The sequence below is a fragment of the Dipodomys merriami genome, unplaced genomic scaffold, assembly GCF_024711535.1.
Source record: "Dipodomys merriami isolate MVZ:Mamm:240054 unplaced genomic scaffold, mDipMer1.0.p SCAF_3, whole genome shotgun sequence".
In the NCBI taxonomy this organism is placed as follows: Eukaryota; Metazoa; Chordata; class Mammalia; order Rodentia; family Heteromyidae; genus Dipodomys; species Dipodomys merriami.
The window spans coordinates 1801295-1817468 of record NW_027204492.1 but is presented as its reverse complement, the minus strand read 5'-3'; positions in this window follow the sequence as shown (position 1 = coordinate 1817468).

The window sequence follows — 16174 nt, the reverse complement described above, 5'->3', positions numbered from 1 at the left end:
TTTGAGCTACAACCCTCAGATCTCAGTCTCCTCAGTAGTCAGGATTACAGGTGTGAGCTACCAGTGCCCAGTTCCAATCACCTCTTAATAATTGAATCTACCAAGCCTTCAACACCTAAGCTTTTGGGAGGTTTTTTGTAGCACTACTTAAAGTGACAGGGACCAATGACCATTTCTCACTTGTGACTGCTGAGCTCTGGTAATGTCACGGTGACATGGTAATGTCAGAAGTTAACAATAAGAGACTGGCTGGGGCCCGTGGAAGCTCTTTATGCTATTTTTGCAGCTTTTCTTTCAAAGTAAAATTATTTCACAATTCAAAGTTCACTTTTTAAGTACTGCAGAAAAAAAGGAGAGTATAAATAAAAAGCACTAGCAAAATTTAACCATTGCAAAAGCAAACAACACTCTTTGAAAAGGGATGAGGGCTAGAGGCATGGCTCAAGTAGTTGAGTGCTGGCCTAGCATGCAGGTGAACACATCCAAACCTGGTATTCCAAGACAATGGACAAAGGCATTTCACCGAAGAGGTGATTCTGATGGCAAATATGTGTGTGGAAAGACACTCAAATTCATTAACTATCAGACAAACAAACATCAAAACCACAGAAGCATTGCAAACTTTGGGGGATGGCTAAATGATAATCATGCCAGTAGCAAATGGTGGAGAGGATGTGGAGAAAGCAGATCCTCCATCATATTGCTAGGGAGCGTGGGAAAGGAGCAGCCATCCTGGAAAACAGCGTGGCAGGCAGTTTCTTATAACAATATACTTCTGGTCAAATGCAGGTGGCTCACACCTGTGATCCTAGCTCCTTGGGAGGCTGAAATCTGAGGATCATGATTCAATGCCAGTCTTGGCAGGAAAGACTGTGAGACTCGTCTATATTTAACTACTAAAACCCCAGAAGTGGAACTGTGACTCAAGTGGTAGAGTGCCAGCCTTGAGCAAAAAGACTAGCGCAGTGCCCAGGCCCTGAGTTCAAACCGTAGTACTGGCACAAACAAAACACACTTCTGTAGGCTGTAGCACAGTGGTAGTGTTTGAATCGTACAAGCAAGGCCCTGGGTTCCATCACCAGCACTGCACATAAACAAATGAAAACACACATGTACATGAGTACCCACGAGTGGTGAAATATAGGTGTGTGACAGAGCACACAAAAGTGAGTACTCACAGGATGTGACACTCGGTGGCTCTCAGCACTGGGCAACAGCCCCAGACCTTGTCAGAGGGTTCAGAAACCTCACTGCAACCTGGGGGGGGGGGGGGCCGAAGGGATGGGCCACTGGCTTGGCAGCCATTTCTCTACTGAACTCAAAAGCACAAGTTAAAAAAATCTCTATATGGGGAGTGAGATGGGGGGGGGGGAGAAGGGTATAAATGAAAAATGTGAGCAAATTGTTGAGGATTGTTGACTTTAGCTGATTGATCCACGGACCCTTCATTAACTATTCTTTACTTTTGTTTATGTTTGACCTTTTCCATGATAAACTGTTTTCTTAAGAGTCACTGCGAAACAAATGTCTGTTGAATGGCTAAGTGAAGGATTAATGAATAACCGCAGTCTTTGCAGAGATAATGGTGGTGGGATCTGGAGGGGAGGCCCTGCTCAAGGTCACACTGAACACTCGTGGCTCCTCTCAACCAGCTGAGCACTTGCAAATGATACGTTTCAAACTTTGCACACCAAGGAGGAGGGGCATTTTTTCTGAACAAAAGAAAAATTGACCATTAACGGAGGGCCTGCAACATAGGAGAGGGCAGAAGGAGGCCCAGGATGAAGAGTGCACCCTGGGGTGGGGGCAAGCAGACCACCTGGGGCAGGTCAGAGGCGGTACTGAGAGATTTACTCCAAGATGAAATCACTCTAAGGCCTGGTGTGTTTGAACGTCTTAAAAGAACATTTACACACCCGGAGGAGAGTGTAGGGTTGAATTAGTGATAAGTGCGTGGGAAGCTAAGCAAACAGCAACCCAAAGGACAATTATTAACTCCTGGGAAAACAAAATGCAGCTCAGGGAAGAGAAGTCGCTGTGGCTTGCCTGGCTCACCTGTGAATGGCATTTAGGTGGCTGCATAATTTTCAAGGATGGGGGACAGGAAAGGGGAGGAAAACACCATTTTCTTGCAAAGGCTGGGGGGGGTCGGTGAGCTATGAGGGACACCTTGCCTCCTGGGTGTGAGGAAAGAATTGACAGGGGACCTCGAAGAGACTCCCGGGATACAGCACGATGCGCCACATCCCTGGGGGACAGAACTACCACCCAGCTGTGTCCCCCTCCCTGCTTCCTTCTGTCCTTCTTTATGGGCCAGTTCCTCTGCAGCCCTTACCCAGACCGGCAGCCCACTCAGGTTGAAAGTTTAGCCCACTTGGGTTCCCTCTGAGATGGGGACTTTTCTGGCTTGAGCTGGGGAGTAGATAAATGGCATCGAGAAAGAGGCACTTCACTGCTTATAGACAGATCTGGTGGCTTTGGTAGCTCAGCAAGAGCAAGGTAAGGCTTCTCACTGGAGGGTCAAAAACAGCAACCTGGCCAGGTGCAGATGGCTCATGACTGTAATCCTAGCTACTCAGAAAGCTGAGAGATGAGGAGCACAGTGACAAGTCAGTCCATGCAGGAAAGTTCCTGAGACTCTTATTTCCAATGAACCACCTAAAAAGCCAGAAGAGGAGCGTGGCTCAAGTGATAGAGTGCCAGGCTTGAGGGGGAGGGAAGTTCAGGCACAGTGCCTAGGTTTTGAGTTCAAGCTCCAGAACCAGCACACACACACACACACACACACACACACACACACACACACACACACACACACACACACACACACACACACACACACACACACACATACACACACACACACACTAGCACCACGAGGCCCTGAGTTCAATGACCACTACTACCAGGGAAGTGGGGAGCAACTATCTAGTTATCACCTATAACATGTTGTTTTCAGATGTGAGGCTCCCAGCACTGTGTCAAAATGACAGAGTGACGCAGTGCGTTGATAGTGGCTCCCAAAAGATGCGTTCTGGACTGTGACTTTACTAAGGAAAGGGGTCTTTGCAGATCCAATTAAATTAGGGATTCAAGATGAGACCAGTGTAGATTTTTCAGTTGGGCCCTAAGGCCAATGTCAGACGTCTTTATGAGAGACAAAAAGAAGCAGACACAAATATGATGTGGCCACATGCCACAGGGTACCTGGAGCCACCAGGAGCTAAGAGACGTGGGAAGGTTCTTCCCCCTACCCCCACCCCCAGAGTCTATATCCTCATTTCAGACTCTGGGCCCCAGGACTGGCAGTGGGCACATTCGTGCTTATCTGTTCCAGCAGCCCCAGAACACTCAGCCCATGGTGGAGGCAGAGAGACAAAAAATGAGCACAGGATGCTAAGTGCCATAGATGGCGGGGCCATCAGCCCACACCCACACCAAACCAACTTGCCCTGGACAGCAGCCCATTGGCCCTCATTCCATGAGAATTAGTGGGGCCCATCACCACCACAGGCCCAGACCAAGCTGCAGAGAAGGGGGGCTGGGGACACAGTGGCACCTCTCCAGCCTCCACCTTTTCACTTACAGGCCTGTTCTCCAAACAGACTTCTGGAACAAACGGGCTGCATAGGCCTCCTCCTCTGCCTAGGTACCCACTCAATATGGACCCTCCCCCATTCCCTGTGACCTTTGCCCAGTTCCTTCTGTAGCCCTCCTCCAGGGAGAGGGCCCCATGCAGCATAAGCTCCATGATCTCTGGCTTGGACTGGGAGGCAGAGGGGAGGGGGTCAGAGAGACCTGGGACTCTGGCAGCCCCCCCCCAGCCTTGGAGGTGTCCTTGGAATGGAGAGAAGGAGCCAGAGCTGTGATCAACAGCACAGGAGAGAGCCAAGATGGACCAGGTGTGTCTTGTCTACAAAGAACAACAGGAAGGGAGGGTCGTGAATATGATAAGGAGCTGGTGGAGTGTGGGTTAGGGCTTCCATGTGCCCCGGACCCTTCCTAGGGCTGGCTCTAGGATGGCTTCCTGCCAGCTGCATGGGCACTGCCACCCCAGGGTACAAAGTTGGCCAGTCAGGGACCTAGCACAACCACACTGTCTCCAAGGGGCTCAGAGGGAGTCTGGTACACTGGCATATTCTGGCTACAAACAACCTTTATCTACAAGACCAGCCCCTCCGCTTGCATGCAAGAAGATGCTTAATATTCTGGGCAAAGGCAGAGGGCAGAGCGCAGCCCGGGCAGACTGGCAGTGCATCAGTGCCATGAAGGCATGGCTGGCATGTAGCCTTCCTCATTGAGGGGTGGTCTGAAGGCCAAGGGGCCTCCTGATCAAAGCCACGCACCCTGAACCCTGGGATTCCCCACACAGAAGAAGTTAGCACCTGACTCCTCACCTCATCCCACCCCTCCACACGAATCGAAGTCTCTTCCTCATGGACTTCTCAGGCCACCGTGGGACACAGACCCTGAGCTAGGTGTTTCACTAGGAAGCAAAGCCACTCACAAAAGCTAAGGCAGCACCAGCTGAGCACAGGCAGGAGCACAGCAGCAGCTGTCCTGCTGCTGCCCAGCTCCATTGTGTTCTGTCTAACACAGACGCAGGACCAGCCTATGAGCTGCTGGTACAGGGAGTGAGCGACATGCTGGGGCCAGCTATGGGAGCCAGACATGCTGGGGCAAAGGAGCGTGAAGAACTGACCTGTGTCTGTGCTTGCCAGGGTGGCCAGGTCGGTGGCCCTGGGGACTGAAGCACTTGTCACAGGTGCATGTAGATGAAGGAGACATAGACTAGAAGGGTCCTGCTGTGGGAGATCAGGTCACTGGGGCTTTGCATTCAACCGGTTCAGGTACTCCCTCAGATAGAGGGTTCGAGGCCACTAAGTCCCTGCCCTGGCTTCTGGGAGCTGCCCACCCCCACTCCATGCTGTACCATTCCTTACAAACGGACCTGGGGTTCCTAGTCTTCAAGAGTCCTGGCCAGCTACGCTCATAGCAAGGAGCCCTAGCAAGCCTATGCTACCAGCAGGAAGGCTTCCTGCCCCAGGTGATGGGGAAGGCGGGACAACCCCTCAAGGGTCTTCTGGCTGTAGAGAATGGAGTCGATAGAGCGTGCAGTGCAAGCACCGTTGCCCAGTCCTTTCATGGACCAGAGGCAAGGAGAACCCTGGAGGAGCTGAGCTGTGGCTCCCATGCCACACACGGCCCCCATCCACACCATGGCATAGGTGGAGTAGGCCCAGGCCTGAGCACCTGAAGTGTAGTGGGGTGAATGGTGACTCCCCAAAAGACAGGCACACATCCTAACCTCAAGGCCGTGTGAGAGTGGCCTTATGTGGCAAAAGAACCTTTGCAGAGGCAGTCAAACTGATACAAGCCGGGCACTGGTAGCTCACGCCTGTAATCTTAGCTACTCAGGAGTCTGAGATCTGAGGATCATGGTTCAAAGCCAGCTTGGGAAGAAAAGTCTCCGAGACTTATCTCCAATCAACCACCAGAAAACTGGAAGTGGTGCTGTGGCTCAAGTGGTTAGAGCACTCACCGTGAGCTGAAGAACTGAGGGACAGCACCCAGGCCCAGAGTTCAAGCCCCATAACTGAAAAAAAAAAAAGTAAGGACACAGTGGTAAGACAACCTACATTATGTACTTGGCCTGAAGTCAGGAGACTCGTATCCTCCACAGAAGAGCCACTCTGTGCATAAGGAGGAAGAGAGTAGGATCCTGGGGCCACAAGCCAGGGACTGTCTGGAGCCCCAAAACTGCTAGAAAAGACAGGAAGACCCTTCCCTAGCACCTCTGAAGGAATTCACACCATCACTTCAGCTTCTGTCCTCCAGAAGGAGAGAACAAATCCTGTTTGTGCTACTTGCACACATATGAGACGGGGCAGGAGAGGAGGTGACGCAGGGTCTTCAAACTTGTGACACTTATTAAGTGGATGGGGCCTGGGGCCACCTTGGCAAGCACTCTCTCCCTTTGGCCTTGGCAGTATCCAGGGAGCAGGGGAAGCAGTTTTCATGGAGGTGTCCAGGACCTTGGGGGCACATCCCATCCACTGCTAGAGAAACTGCTGGGTGTGCTGAACTTGCACACCTCATACAACAGGAGAAGTGGGGGGCCTGAAGCAAAGCAAGGGGGGCACTGATAAGCCCCCTGTTCTATCAGAAGCTGAATCCCCTTCTAGAACTTGCTCAATATTTTCTTTGGAAAAATATCAGACATGCCCACCAGCAGAGAAGGGGCATCTGTGGACACACCCATGAGCACCAACAGTGCCCTTGGTACTCCCCAGCAGGGATACCCCGTTTCCCAAATCAGGCTCTGGATCTGCACCCCAGAATCAGACCAAAGTCCGTGTGCCGAGGAGGTATCACGAGGGCTGTGTGGGAACAGGGTCCTCAGTGGCGGGGGCGGGGGGGAGGGCAGATTCAGACAGCTGTTGACCCAGGCACTTACCTGCACACTGAGGGTGGGGGTGCAGAGTCAAGAGGAAGCAAGGTTAGGTCCGAATGGGAATAGATGGAATGTGTGGCAATAGTGTGAAGGGCAGGTGACACCACAACTCAAAGGCAAGAGGGGCAGGTGAGAGTTGTGCAGAAGGAAGCTAGGCCCACTGAGTCCACGATGCCTGTCCACTCATTTCCTACCCAAACACTCCCCAGATTCATGAGCCCAATTACCCACCAATCACTCATGCGACTAGGGTCCCGATGGCACGCTCCATTCAGCCGGCCAGGCCGCCATTGCTGGCACGTTAGAAGCATGCGCATCCCCAGCCCCTGGGCCCTTTCCGATGTCCGGTCCAGCCCTTTCCACCCATAAGGCAGCTCCAGGTGATCTCTCTTCAGTGTGCCAGCATCTCCCAGGAACACACATGCAGACTGCCGGCTCTCCTTCGCACACATGCAGGCTGTGGGGAGGCTGGAAGGTTTTGGCCCTTTCTCTTCCAGCAGTCTCTTCAAAGGCTGCGTGAGAATCCTGATCCCATACCTATTACCCCCCTCCCGCCCACATCGCATTGGACACACAGACATGCGCACACATGACCACACTCCCATATACACGTATACACGTACCGCATGCATACACTGCGTACACATGAATGCTCACTCACACAGATATGTGAAAGTCATGAATCTCCAATACCTATTGTAAGGGTAGACAGGCTCTGCCACTCTGCCCTACACAACTAGATCTTGGGAGAGAACAACACTAAGGACCCTGTCAGACCATCTCTGTCTTGCTGTCTGGGAACACAGAGTCCTATTCCTGGAGCTGCAGGGCCAGCAGCAGGCACTGGACCCTTGGCTCTCCACTTTCCCCACCAGGCCTGGCTCCCATCATCAGCTTTATTCACTACACAGCGGGCACGAAGAGCCAGGCAACCATGTAAAGAGACCAGACAGGGGGCCAACTTGACACAGCCAGCCCTAAGGGGCCCGGAAAGGAGAGGGAGGCAGGAAAAGGGGGTGCCACTGAACACCACTGTGTCTATTTTCCACTCAGCTGGGACCAGAAGTCTGTCTGTGCGCGTATGTGTCCATGCTTGCATACGCATGCGTAGATGTGTTGGCTGGTATGAGCACACACTTGAACACACGGGGAGCATGAGGCCAGGGGGCTGCTGGCAAGAGAGTTTGGAGTCCACATGAGAGCCTGGGGAAGAAGAGGCCTATGGACAAGCTGTGTGGGAGTGGGTATGGATGGGTGTGTGTATCTGTCTTTCTGTCTGTCTGCTCATGTGTGTACAAGCCAGGGAGTTAGCCTCTTCTTCCCCCAGGAACTCCTGGAACTGAGCTGATATTTGGGAAGCATCTTTAGGCCTTGAAAAAAAGGAACCCCTCCATTACTTCCTCCTCATATACATTCAAGCACACCCCGATAGGCCCCCAGACATGTGCCCTAGGTCCTCAAGCAGGAAAAGTATTTGAGTGTGTCTACTGTTGCCTATGCCATTTTCCCTGTCTGCCATTACTTTCCTCCCTGAACCACCTGGTAAAGCCCCAGAGCTCAGCCAGGTGTTGGTGGCTCACACCTGTAATCGTAGCTACTTCAGGAGGCTGAGTTCTGAGGTTTGTGGTTCGAACCCAGCCCAGGCAGGAAAGCCGTCTTCAATTAACCACCAGAAAACCAGAAGTGAAGCTGTGACTCGAGTAGTAGAGTGGTAGCCTTGACCGAAAGGGCTCAGGGATAGCACCCAGGCCCTGAGTTCAAGCCCAAGGACTGGTACACGCATGGGCGTGCATGCACACAGGCACAGGCACAGGCACAGGCACAGGCGCACACACACACACACACACACACAACACAAAACCCAACAAACGCAGAGACCCATTTTGTGCCACTTTCCATGGCCCTGCCCTAATCTGTGAGTATTGTGAGCTACTTGTAAGCTAACTTCTTCTTGGGTCCTCAGCTACTATTTCAGTAAGTGTATCTATTGGCTGCTAGATTTTCTCTGAATACGAATTGATTTAGTTCATTCTTTCATTCCACAAATATGTATTAGGTGCCTACTATATTATGCTTCCTCTCTAAGGAGAAGCTCTTGATCAACATAAGTACTTAACATAACTAATGATCAACTATTACATTAGTATGCGTATTTAGAAAAACTGTAATTTGGGGCAAGATCTAAAGAAATGCTGTTAACTAAAAATAAAAACCTTGCATTAATGTCTATTATGAATGGCTGTTATTTTTTAAATCTGTTCATCTTAGATGTAGAATAAGCAATTCACTGAATAGCTCTTTCTAGTGTCAGTTCTTTTTTAAAGGTCTAATAGAATTAAACAGTGAATCCATTGGGTCCCAGACTTGCCTTTGTTGGGAGAATATTACTGCTTCAATCTCATGGCTTCTTATAAATCTGTTTAACTGATTTATTTTTTCTTGATTCAGTTGTGGAAGGCAAAATGCATCTACAAATTTATCTAGTTCTAGATTTTCCAGTTTATTTGAAGATAGATTTTCAAAGTATTCCCTCATGAGCCTCTAGATTTCATTGGTATTTGTTATGCTGTCCCATTTTTGTCTCTAATCTTATTAATTTGGTCTTTTGTCTCCTCTTTTTCATCAGATTGGCTAGGGTTTTATTAATCTCTTTTATTTTTCAAAGAGCAAGCTTTTAGTTTTATTGATTCTTTGCATAGTTTTGTTAGTTTCTGTTTTGTTCATTTCTGCCTTAATCTTTATTATTATTTTCCATCTGCTAATCTGGGGTTTGGTTTTGATTAGCTTTTTATGAAGTTACAAACTTTCAACCCTGGGCTAGGAATGTGGCTTTGTGGTAGAGTGCTTGCCTAGCATACATGAAGCCCTGGGTTCGATTCCTCAGTAGGACATATGCAGAAAAAGCTGGAAGTGGTGCTATGGCTCAAGTGGTGGAGTGCTAGCCTTGAGCACAGAGAGGTTCAAGGGAATATTATTAAAGCCTGAATTTATCAGGAAGCTGCAAGAGTTTAGACATCTTTAAGTTTCTGTGGATCTAGAAATAAAATCGAAAGACTTGAGTTGAGCTCTGAGTATATCTCAGACTCGCTGATTTACTTTAATCAAGCCATTCAAATGTTCTGAATCACAGTTTCATCTGTGAAATAGTAAGATTGCCAATTTCATATTGATATTTTCAAATTAAATGATGTGATATTTAACAGAAAGTATTTTGGAAATACTAAAACTCTGCACTAACAATTTTAAAAAGTTGCAGTAGCAGAATATCACAAACAAGAAGGCTTAGCTAGGTGTCCATGGTTCACGCCTATAATCCTAGCTACTCAGGAGTCTAAGATCAGAGGATCGTGGTTCAAAGCCAGCCCAGGCAGGAAAGTCTGTGAGACACTTATCTCCAATTAACCACCAAAAAACTGGAAGTGGCGCTGTGGTTCAAGTGGTAGAGCGCTCACCTTGAGCTGAAGAGCTCAGGGGCAGCAGCCAGGCCCAGAGCTCAAACCCCACTACCAACAAATAAGGAGGGGGCTGGGTAGGTGGCTGATTGAGTGTTTGCCTTGCATGCATGAAGCCCTGGGTTCTATTCCTCAGTATCATGTAAACAGAAAAAGCCAGAAATGGTGCTATGGCACAAGTGGTACAGTGCTAGCCTAGAGCACAGAAAGGTTCGGGAACAGTGCCCAAGCCCTGAGTTCAAGTCCCAGGACTGGCAAAAAGAAGAAGGCTTAAAACAATAGATATGCTGGGCATTGTTGGCTCACATCTGTAATCCTAACTACTCAGGAGGCCGAGATCTGAGGGTCACCATTCAAATTGGAGACTCTTATATCCAATTAACCATGTAAAACCAGGAAGTAGAGCTGTGGCTCAAGTGATAGAGCACTAGCCTTGAGCAAAAGAGCTTAAGGACAGTGCCCAGACCCTGAGTTCAAGCCCCATGACCAGAAAAAAAATGAAAAAATATTAGGTTCCAGTTTTGGAGGCCAGAACTGAGATCTAGACATTTGACAGGGTCTCTCTGGCTCTGAAGGCTCAAGAAAATTATATGTTCCTAACCTTGGTCCTAGTTTTACTGCTGATTATCTTTGGTTTGCTGATTGATCTTTAGCCTTGCGAAAGATCTCTACTCTACTTCCATCCTCCTAAGGCATTCTCTTTATGCATATCTGTGTCCAAATTCCCTCCTCTGTAATTTTCAATGGATTAAGGCTCAACCCCACTTCTGTTATGACCTCATCCAGGCAAATACATCGGCAAAGAGCACATTTCCTAATAAAGTCACATTCATAGATACTAGAAGTTAGGACCTTAATAATATGATTTTGGTAAAGGACATGCAGTTCATGCATTACAAGCCTTTTACTGCCCAGGCTAGTAGCGACTCAGGAGGCTGAGATCTGAGGATAAGGTTCAAAGCCAGCCTAGGCAGGAAAGTCCATGAGACTCTTATCTCTAATTAACCACCAGAAATCCAGAGGTGGAGTTGTGGGTCAAGTAGTAGAGGGCCAACTTGAGCAAAAAAGCTCAGGGACAGCATCTAGGCCCTGAGTTCAAGCAGTAGTACTGGCACACGTGCACACGCGTGTGTGCGCGCACACACACACACAGATTTCTACTCATATCAAAGGATTTTAGTCTTTTTAAATTATCATTCTTCATGTTGGATACATATATATGTACTATTTTTATTAGCTTACATTAGTTATACAGAGAGGGGTTTCATTGTTTACATTTCTATAAATGTTTACAATATGTTCCAATGAGTCTCACGATATGTATGCGTGCATGTATGTATGAATGTATTATGAATATTCTCAACCTTGGCAGCCTCTTTGCCAGTCTGCAGTGGTGGTGAGGGAGGTGTTTGTGGCCTTGTTGTCACCAGCCCTCTCTTCGGCTCATTGGTGTGTGCAGGCATCCCCAGACAGGGCCAGCTCCACTTTCCTAGGGCTCCTGTAGCTACAGCACACATTCAAGGGTCTGTGGGATTCTAGTGGGTTCCATGCAGTCACCTGGGTGCTCTCCCAGAATCATGCTCTGCGTGCTTCCCTCCTCCCTGACACAGGTGCTCCCACAAGCTGCGGTTTCCTCAGTAATGGAGGCCTGCAGCTGAGTGGTCAGGGAACCTGCTGCAGACGTGTTCCGACACCACCAACATAATGACATGGCACCTTGTCCTCCTGCTTTGCCTACCTTTCCTCCTGCAGCACCTGGGGAGTGACCGCTATGGAGGCCCTAAGGGGCATCAGCTGAAGGAGGTCTGTGGAAAGTGAAGGTTGTGAGGCTGGGGCTGGGATCTCTGACCGAGTTTTGCAGGGTACCCTCCAGAGAGGGCAATGACAAGAGCAAAGACAAGGACAGGGAGCAGTGACGGGGAGCCAGTAGGCTATAGAAAGCAGAAGCCAAGTCCGGTGCTGGTGGCTCACGCCTGTCATCCTAGCTACTCAGGAGGCTGTGATCTGAGGACTGTGATTCAAAGCCAGCCCGGGCAGGAAAGTCTATGAGACTCTTATCTCCAATAAAGCACTCAGAAAACCAGAAGTGGTGCTGTGGCTCAAGTGGTAGAGCGCTAGCCTTGAGCTGAAGAGCTGAGGGACAGCACCCAGGCCCAGAGTTCAGGCCCCATGACTGACAAAAAAAAAAAAAAGCAGGGTCTGGGAAGGTGGCTCAGTGGTAGAGCGCTTGCCTTGCATGCATGAGGCGCTGGGTTCGATTCCTCAGTACCACATAAGCAGAAAAAGCTGGAAGTGGCGCTGAGGGTCAAGTGGTAGAGCGCTAGCCTTGGGCTGAAGAGCTGAGGAACAGCACCCAGGCCCTGAGTTCAGGCCCCATGACCGACCCAGAAAAAACAAACAAAAAACAAAAAAGCAGAAGCCCAGATAGGCAAGGGACAGGGCCCGGGCACAAGGGCCAAGGAAACCCAAGGCACCAAGGCTGCCAGACAATGCTCAGGCTTTGAAGTACAGGGTACAGGGTACGGGAGACAGGGGAGACAGGGATGTAGAGGCAGCTATCTGGATGTACCAGGAATTTGAAACCAGGAATCCCCACCTAGATGCAGAAGAGACCACAGGACTGAGGCAGCACGATGCCTGCCAAGAGTGTGAGCCGAGCAGGACAGCCCCAGGCAGGGGGCATCCTGGAGGGTGGCAGCGGCCACAGGAGCTGCCAGGTGACTGGAGAGAGGCCAGCCAGCGCTGGGAAGGGGAAGTATACCATGAATTCCCCGTTCGCTCTGACTCTCAGCAGCCTAGCTGAGGGCTACTCATGAAGTGAGGGGCCACGAGGGTGTGCCTGGGGTTTTGAATCAACTTCATTGAGTCAGGAGACGTTTGTAGAGCACCCGCCGTGCTCAGGCTCCTCACCAGACACTCGGGGGCAAAGCCATCCACAGCAGCCGTGCACATGTCAGCTGGCTAAATGCAAGAGGAAGCAAGCAGGTTAGTGACACTGGGAGGGGAGCATGAGGCAGCAGTTGGCGTGCAGCTGTCAGGGAGAGCGGGGCGCGGGACAGGGCAGATGTGTTTTACATACCAGGCGACGTGACTTTGGCGAGCAGGAGGAGGACCGTATCAGGTGAATCAGCAGTCTCACAGAATGTGAGCTCAGAATGTGACCTTACTTACAAGACAAACAGACACTACCTGTTCTGGTCCAGTCTGGTAGCTACAAGTGAGAACAGGGGCTGCAGTGTGGCCTGGAGGAGGTGGGAGAGGTTGGCCAGTAGATGCTCAGGAGGTGATTGCTCAAAGCCTGTGAACTGAACTTTGTCTTCAAGGCTACCAGGAGCCATTAAGGGGCCCTGAGGGGAGAAGTAGCTGAGGCTTCTACTTCAGAATCATTGCACTGGCCTTGGAGGGAGGGGAGGGGACAATGGACCTGGAAAGAAGGACACATGGAGGAGCGGCTGGTACAGGGACAGAGGGATACATTTGCTAGATCTGTAGTTGGCCAAAGCACCAGAAGCTGGCAATAAAAAGAGGGGATGAACTGGGTTACAGGTGTTCATGCCCGTAATCCTATCTACTCACAAGGTTGAGATCTGAGGATCGTGGTTCAAAGCCAGTCTGGGCAGGAAAGTCCATGAAACTTTTATCTCCAATACACCACTCAAAAAACCGGAAGGGGTGCTGTGGCTCAAGTGGTAGAGCACTCGCCTTGAGCTGAAGAGCTGAGGGACAGGGCTCAGACCCAGAGTTCAAGCCCCATGAGCAACAAAAAAAGAAAGAAAGAAGAAGGAGAAGGAGAAGGAGAAGGAGGAGGAGAAGAAGAAGGAGAAGGAGAAGGAGAAAGAGAAGAGATACAGCAAGATATTGAGGTGTCCTGTGAACTTGGAAGTGGAGGGAAGAGATTAAGCTCACATTTTGGACACACTGCATCTGAAGTGCCACAAGAATTCTAGGTAGCAATAGCCAGATGGCAGTTGGAGCTGAAGACAGGCAGCCCAGGAGACACTAATGCACTAGTGGCAACCTAGGAGAAAAAAACAAAAACTGTAATCATCCAGTAGAGACATGTAAAGGGTTAGAAGGAGGAGGCTTGGAGCCTAAGTAAGAGCCTTGGGACAAATGACCGGTGGGAGAGAAAGAAAGCAGAGAACAGCCAGACCCTCGTGACTCAGGCCTGTTACTGGGAGGGCTGAGATCTGATTAATGCAATTCACAGCCAGGCATCGGTGGCTCATCCCTAGGTTCTCTGAGAGCTAAGATCTGAGAATCACGATTCAAAACCAGCAGGAAACTCTGTGAGACTCTTTATCTCCAATAAACTACTCAAATAAAGCCAGAAGTGGTACTGTGGCTCAAGTGCTAGAGCACTCACCTTGAGCTAAAGAAGCTCAGAGACAGCACCCAGGTCCAGAGTTCAAGTCACAGGAATGTCAAAAAAATGCAATTCAAAGCCATCCTAGGCAGAGAGTCTTTGAGATTCATATTTCCAATTAACCACCAAAAGCTGAAAGTAGACCTGTGGCTCAAATGGTAGTGTGCTAGCTTTGAGCACAGAAGTTCAAGGACAGGTCCTGAGTTCAAGTCCCAGGAACAGCACAAAAAAAAATAGAGAGAAAAAAAGAAAAAAGAGAAAAGAGAGTAAAGAGAAAAGAGAGTGAAAAGAAAAGAGAGAAAGAAAAAAGAAAGAGAAAAACAATGAAAAGGGGCTGGGAATGTGGCTTAGTGGTAGAGTGCTTGCTTAGCATACAGAAAAAGCTGGAAGTACGCTGTGGCTCAAGTAGTAGAATGCTAGCCTTGAACACAGAGAGGCTCAAGGACAGTGCCCAAGCCCTGAGTTTAAGCTCCAGGACTGGTTAAAAAAAAAAAAAAGAAAAGAATAAGAGTAGATACTGTTACTGAGAGATAAGCACAGGAGGTTTCTCCTGTGAGACATGGTGAGTTCAAAAAATCCTGGGGGTTACTGCATTGTTGGTGGGAGTGTAAACTTGTTCAACCACTTTGGAAAGTAGTCTGGAGGTTCCTCAAAAGACTCCACATAGATCTCCCCTATGACCCAGAAATCCCCTTTTGGGCATTTTCCCCAACGATCACAAACAAGACCATACTAAAGCTACCAGCACCACTGTGTTTATCACAGCATTATTCACCACAGCTAAGATATGGAACCAACCCAGATGCCCCTCAGTAGATGAATGGATCAAAAAAATGTGATATATATATATATATATATATATATATATATGTATATGTATATGTATATATATATATATATATATATATATATATATATATACACACACACACACACACACAATGAAATTCTATGTCTCCATCAGAAAGAATGGCATTGCCCCATTTGTTAGGAAATGGAAAGACTTGGAAAAAATTATATTAAATTAAGTAAGCCAGGCCTAAAGAAATATAGGGCCCATGGTTTCCCTTATTTGCAATAACTAGTCTATGCCTAGGACAAGCAGAAAAGTTCAAAAGCCATGTACGTATGACCAGATAAGATGATGTTAAATGAAATGAACCCCAAGATAGGGACATAAGTGGGTTTTTTTTCTTTCTTTCTACTGTTTTTAATGTATTTATAATGTACTATGTGATTTTTTTGTTTCTTTTGTATGTTCCTCCCCCATGGTATGACTCCTGTTGTCACTGTATTTGATTCTGGTGTCCTGTATCTTGTATATACATTTTTCTAATTTGGGGAGGGGAAGGGAAATAACAAAATGCTTAAATGGGGATACAGGATAACCCATTGTAACAATGAAATGTACAAGACACTATGTTAAAAAACGAACTTTACAACTTCAGGTGTGGGGTGGGGAGGGAGGAGATAGGGAGGTGGGGAGGGAAGGGATGGTAGGGGAGAAACAAAAGAGGAGGTAACAATGCTCCATAGGAAATGTGTTCATTACCTTGCTCATGGAACTGTAACCCCTCTGTACACTATTTTTTACAATTAAAAAAAAAAAACATTTTAGGGCTGGGAATGTGGCTCAGTGGTAGAGTGCTTGCCTTGCATGCCTGAGGCCCTGGGTTTGATTCCTCAGCACCACATAAGCAAAAAGAAAAAAGCCAGAAGTGGCACTGTGGCTCAAGTGGTAAAGTGCTAGCCTTGAGCTTAAGAGCTGAGGGACAGCGCCCAGGCCCAGAGTTCAGGCCCCACAACCGGACCCCAAAAAAAATATGGCTAGGAAGGTGGCTTAGTGGTAAAGTGCTTGCCTTGCATGCATGAGGCCCTGGGTTCAATTCCTCAGCACCACAT